This window comes from Mesoplodon bidens, assembly GCF_964165515.1.
Source record: "Mesoplodon bidens genome assembly, chromosome: 8".
Lineage (NCBI taxonomy): Eukaryota > Metazoa > Chordata > Mammalia > Artiodactyla > Ziphiidae > Mesoplodon > Mesoplodon bidens.
This window is the reverse complement of record NC_138165.1, coordinates 40491448-40497447: the sequence shown is the minus strand read 5'-3', so window position 1 is coordinate 40497447 and position 6000 is coordinate 40491448.

Genomic DNA, 6000 nt, shown 5'->3' with positions numbered 1-6000 from the left:
CCGCAGCTACCAGCGCGGACCCCAGAGACGGGCATGAGACGCTAAGGCTGCTGCTGCCGCCACCAAGAAGCCTGTGTGCGAGCACAGGTCACTCTCCACACCTCCCTTCGGGGGAGACTGTGTAGCCCGCCACTGTCAGGGTCCCAGGATCCAGGGACAACTTCCCCAGGAGAACGCACGGCGCGCCTCAGACTGGTGCAACGTCACGCCGGCCTCTGCCGCCGCAGGCTCGCCGCGCACTCCGTGCCTCTCCCTCCCCCTGGCCTGAGTGAGCCGGAGCACCCGAATCAGTGGCTCCTTTAACCCAGTCCTGTCTGAGTGAAAAACAGATGCCCTCCGGCGACCTACATGCAGAGGCAGGGCCAAATCCAAAGCTGAACCCCGGGAGCTGTGCGAACAAAGAAGAGAAAGGGAAATCGCTCCCAGCAGCCACAGATGCAGTGGAATAAATCTCCACAATCAACTTGATATACCCTGCATCTGTGGAATACCTGAATAGACAACAAATCATCCCAAATTGAGGAGGTGGACTTTGAGGTCAAGATTTATTATTTTTTCCCCTTTTCCTCTTTTTGTGAGTGTGTATGTGTATGCTTCTGTGTGAGATTTTGTCTGTATAGTTTTGCTTTCACGATTTGTCCTAGGGTTCTTTCCATCCATTTTTTTTTTTTACTTAAAAAAATTTTTTTCTTAATAATTACTTTTTTATTTTAATAAGTTTATTTTATTTTACCTTACTTTATTTTCTTTTCTTTTATCCTCTTTCTTTCTTTCTACTTTTTCTCCCTTTTATTCTGAGCCGTGTGGATGAAAGGCTCTTGGTGCTGCAGCCAGGAGTCAGTGCTATGCCTCTGACGGGGGAGAGCCAACTCCAGGATATTGGTCCACAAGATACCTCCCAGCTCCACGTAATATCAAACGGCGAAAATCTCCCAGAGATCTCCATATCAACACCAGCACCCAGCTTCACTCAACGACCAGCAAGCTATAGTGCAGGACACCCTATGCCAAACAACTAGCAAGACAGGAACACAACCCCACCCATTAGCAGAGAGGCTGCCTAAAATCATAAGTCCACAGACACCCCAAAACACACCACCAGACGTGGACCTGCCCACCAGAAAGACAAGATACAGCTTCATCCACCAAAACACAGGCACTAGTCCCCTCCACCAGGAAGCCTACACAACCCACTGAACCAACTTTAGCCACAGGGGACAGACACCAAAAACAATGGGAACTACGAACCTGCAGCCTGCAAAAAGGAGACTACAAACACAGTAAGATAAGCAAAATAGAAAAACACACAGCAGATGAGGGAACAAGATAAAAACCCACCAGACCTAACAAATGAAGAGGAAATAGGCAGTCTACCTGAAAAAGAATTCAGAATAATGATAGTAAAAATGATCCATAATCTTGGAAATAGAAGAGAGAAAATACAAGAAACACTTAACAAGGACCTAGAAGTAAAGATGAAACAAGCAACGATAAACAACACAATAAATGAAATTAAAAATACTCTAGAAGGGATCAATAGCAGAATAACTGAGGCAGAAGAACGGATAAGTGAGGTGGAAGATAAAATAGTGGAAATAACTACTGCAGATCAGAATAAAGAAAAAAGAATGAAAAGAACTGAGGATAGTCTCAGAGACCTCTGGGACAACATTAAACACACCAACATTCGAATTATAGGGGATCCAGAAGAAGAAGAGAAAAAGAAAAGGAATGAGAAAATATTTGAAGGGATTATAGTTAAAAACTTCCCTAATATGGGAAAGGAAATAGTTAATCAAGTCCAGGAAGCGCAGAGAGTTCCATACAAGATAAATCCAAGGAGAAACACGCCAAGACACATATTAATCAAACTGTCAAAAATTAAATACAAAGAAACCATATTAAAAGCATCAAGGGAAAAACAACAACACACAATTCCCTTATGGGAATCCCCATCAGGTTAACAGCTGATCTTTCAGCAGAAACTCTGCAAGCCAGAAGGGACTGGCTGGACATATTTAAAGTGATGAAGGAGAAAACCCTACAACCAAGATTACCCAGCAAGGATCTCATTCATTTTTGATGGAGAAATTAAAACCTTTACAGACAAGCAAAAGATGAGAGAATTCAGCACCACCAAACCAGATTTACAACAAAGGTTAAAGGATCTCTAGGCAAGAAACACAAGAGAAGGAAAAGACCTACAATAACAAACCCAAAACAATTAAGAAAATGGGAATAGGAACATACATATCAATAATTACCTTAAATGTAAATGGATTAAATGCTCCCACCAAAAGACACAGACTGGCTGAATGGATACAAAAATAAGACCCATATATATGCTGTCTCAAGAGACCCACTTCAGACCTAGAGATACATACAGATTGAAAGTAAGGGGATAGAAAAAGATATTCCATGCTAATGGAAACCAAAAGAAAGCTGGAGTAGCAATTCTCATATCAGACAAAATAGACTTTAAAATAAAGACTATTAGAAGAGACAAAGAGGGACACTACATAATGATCAAGGGATCAATCCAAGAAGAAGATATAGCAATTGTAAATATTTATGCACCCAACATAGGAGCACCTCAATACATAAGGCAAATACTAACAGCCATAAAAGGGGAAATCGACAGTAACACATTCATAGTAGGAGACTTTAACACCCCACTTTCACCAATGGACAGATCATCCAAAATGAAAATAAATAAGGAAACACAAGCTATAAATGATACAGTAAACAAGATGGACTTAATTGATATTTATAGGACATTCCATCCAAAAACAACAGAATACACATTTTGCTCAAGTGCTCATGGAACACTCTCCAGGATAGATCATATCTTGGGTCACAAATCAAGCCTTGGTAAATTTAAGAAAATTGAAATTGTATCAAGTATCTTTTCCGACCACAATGCTATGAGACTAGATATCAATTACAGGAAAAGAGCTGTAAAAAATACAAACACATGGAGGCTAAACAATACACTACTTAATAGTGAAGTGATCACTGAAAAAATCAAAGAGGAAATCAAAAAATACCTAGAAACAAATGACAATGGAGACACGATGACCCAAAACCTATGGGATGCAGCAAAAGCAGTTCTAAGAGGGAAGTTTATACAAATACAATCCTACCTTAAGAAACAGGAAACATCTCGAATAAACAACCTAACCTTGCACCTAAAGCAATTAGACATAGAGGAACCAAAACCCCCCAAAGTTAGCAGAACGAAAGAAATCATAAAGATCAGATCAGAAATAAATGAAAAAGAAATGAAGGAAACGATAGCAAAGATCAATAAAACTAAAAGCTGGTTCTTTGAGAAGATAAACAAAATTGATAAACCGTTAGCCAGACTCATCAAGAAAAAAAGGGAGAAGACTCAAATCAATCGAATTAAAAATGAAAAAGGAGAAGTAACAACTGACACTGCAGAAATACAAAAGATCATGAGAGATTACTACAAGCAACTCTATGCCAATAAAATGGAAAACCTGAAAGAAATGGACAAATTCTTAGAAATGCACAACCTGCCAAGACTGAATCAGGAAGAAATAGAAAATATAAACAGACCAATCACAAGCACTGAAATTGAAACTGTGATTAAAAATCTTCCAACAAACAAAAGCCCAGGACCAGATGGCTTCACAGGAGAATTCTATCAAACAGTTAGAGAAGAGCTAACACCTATCCTTCTCAAACTTGCAAAATATAGCAGAGGGAGGAACACTCCCAAAATCATTCTACAAGGCCACCATCACCCTGATACCGAAACCAGACAAAGATGTCACAAAGAAAGAAAACTACAGGCCAATATCACTGATGAACATAGATGCAAAAATCCTCAACAAAATACTAGCAAACAGAATCCAACAGCACATTAAGAGGATCATACACCATGATCAATTGGAGTTTATTCCAGGAATGCAAGCATTCTTCAATATACGCAAATCAATCAATGTGATACACCATATTAAAAAATTGAAGGAGAAAAACCATATGGTCATCTCAATAGATGCAGAGAAAGCTTTTGACAAAATTCAACACCCATTTATGATAAAAACCCTGCAGAAAGTAGGCATAAAGGGAACTTTCCTCAACATAATAAAGGCCATCTATGACAAACCCACAGCCAACATCGTCCTCAATGGTGAAAAACTGAAAGCATTTCTATTAAGATCAGGAACAAGACAAGGTTTCCCACTCTCACCACTCTTATTCAACATAATTTTGGAAGTTTTAGCCACAGCAATCAGAGAAGAAAAGGAAATAAAAGGAATCCAAGTTGGAAAAGAAGTAAAGCTGTCACTGTTTGCAGATGACATGCTACTATACATAGAGAATCCTAAAGATGCTACCAGAAAACTACTAGAGCTAATCAATGAATTTGGTAAAGTAGCAGGATACAAAATTAATGCACAGAAATCTCTTCATTTCTATATACTAATGATGAAAAATCTGAAAGTGAAATCAAGGAAACACACCCATTTACCACTGCAACAAAAAGAATAAAATATCTAGGAATAAACCTACCTAAGGAGACAAAAGACCTGTATGCAGAAAATTATAAGACACTGATGAAAGAAATTAAAGATGATACAAATAGATGGAGAGATATACCATGTTCTTGGATTGGAAGAATCAACATTGTGAAAATGACTCTACTACCCAAAGCAATCTACAGATTCAATGCAATCCCTATCAAACTACCACTGGCATTTTTCACAGAACTAGAACAAAAAATTTCACAATTTGTTTGGAAACACAAAAGATCCTGAATATCCAAAGCAATCTTGAGAATGAAAAGTGGAGCTGCAGGAATCAGGCTCCCTGACTTCAGACTATACTACAAAGCTACAGTAATCAAGACAGTATGGTACTGGCACAAAAACAGAAAGAAAGATCACTGGAACAGGATAGAAAGCCCAGAGATAAACCCACACACATATGGTCACCTTGTCTTTGATAAAGTAGGCAGGAATGTACAGTGGAGAAAGGACAGCCTCTTCAATAAGTGGTGCTGGGAAAACTGGACAGGTACATGTAGAAGTATGAGATTAGATCACTCCCTAACACCATACACAAAAATAAGCTCAAAATGGATTAAAGACCTAAATGTAAGGCCGGAAACTTTCAAACTCTTAGAGGAAAACATAGGCAGAACACTCTATGACATAAATCACAGCAAGATTCTTTTTAACCCACCTCCTAGAGAAATTGAAATAAAAACAAAAATAAACAAATGGGACCTAATGAAACTTCAAAGCTTTTGCACAGCAAAGGACACCATAAATAAGACCAGAAGACAACCCTCAGAATGGGAGAAAATATTTGCAAATGAAGCAACTGACAAAGGATTAATCTCCAAAATGTACAAGCAGCTCATGCAGCTCAATAACAAAAAAACAAACAACCCAATCCAAAAATGGGCAGAAGACCTAAATAGACATTTCTCCAAAGAAGATATACAGACTGCCAATAAACACATGAAAGAATGCTCAACATCATTAATCATTAGAGAAATGCAAATCAAAACTACAATGAGATATCATCTCACAGCAGTGAGAATGGCCATCATCAAAAAATCTAGAAAGAATAAATGCTGGAGAGGGTGTGGAGAAAAGGGAACATTCTTGGACTGCTGGTGGGAATGTGAATTGGTACAGCCACTATGGAGAACAGTATGGAAGTTCCTTAAAAAACTACAAATGGAACAACCATATGACCCAGCAATCCCACTACTGGGCATATACCCTGAGAAAACCATAATTCAAAAAGAGTCATGTACCAAAATGTTCATTGCAGCTCTATTTACAATAGCCAGGAGATGGAAACAACCTAAGTGTCCATCATCGGATGAATGGATAAAGAAGATGTGGCACATATATACAATGGAATATTACTCAGCCATAAAAGGAAATGAAATTGAGCTATTTGTAATGAGGTGGATAGACCTAGAGTCTGTCATACAGAGTGAAGTAAGTCAGAAAG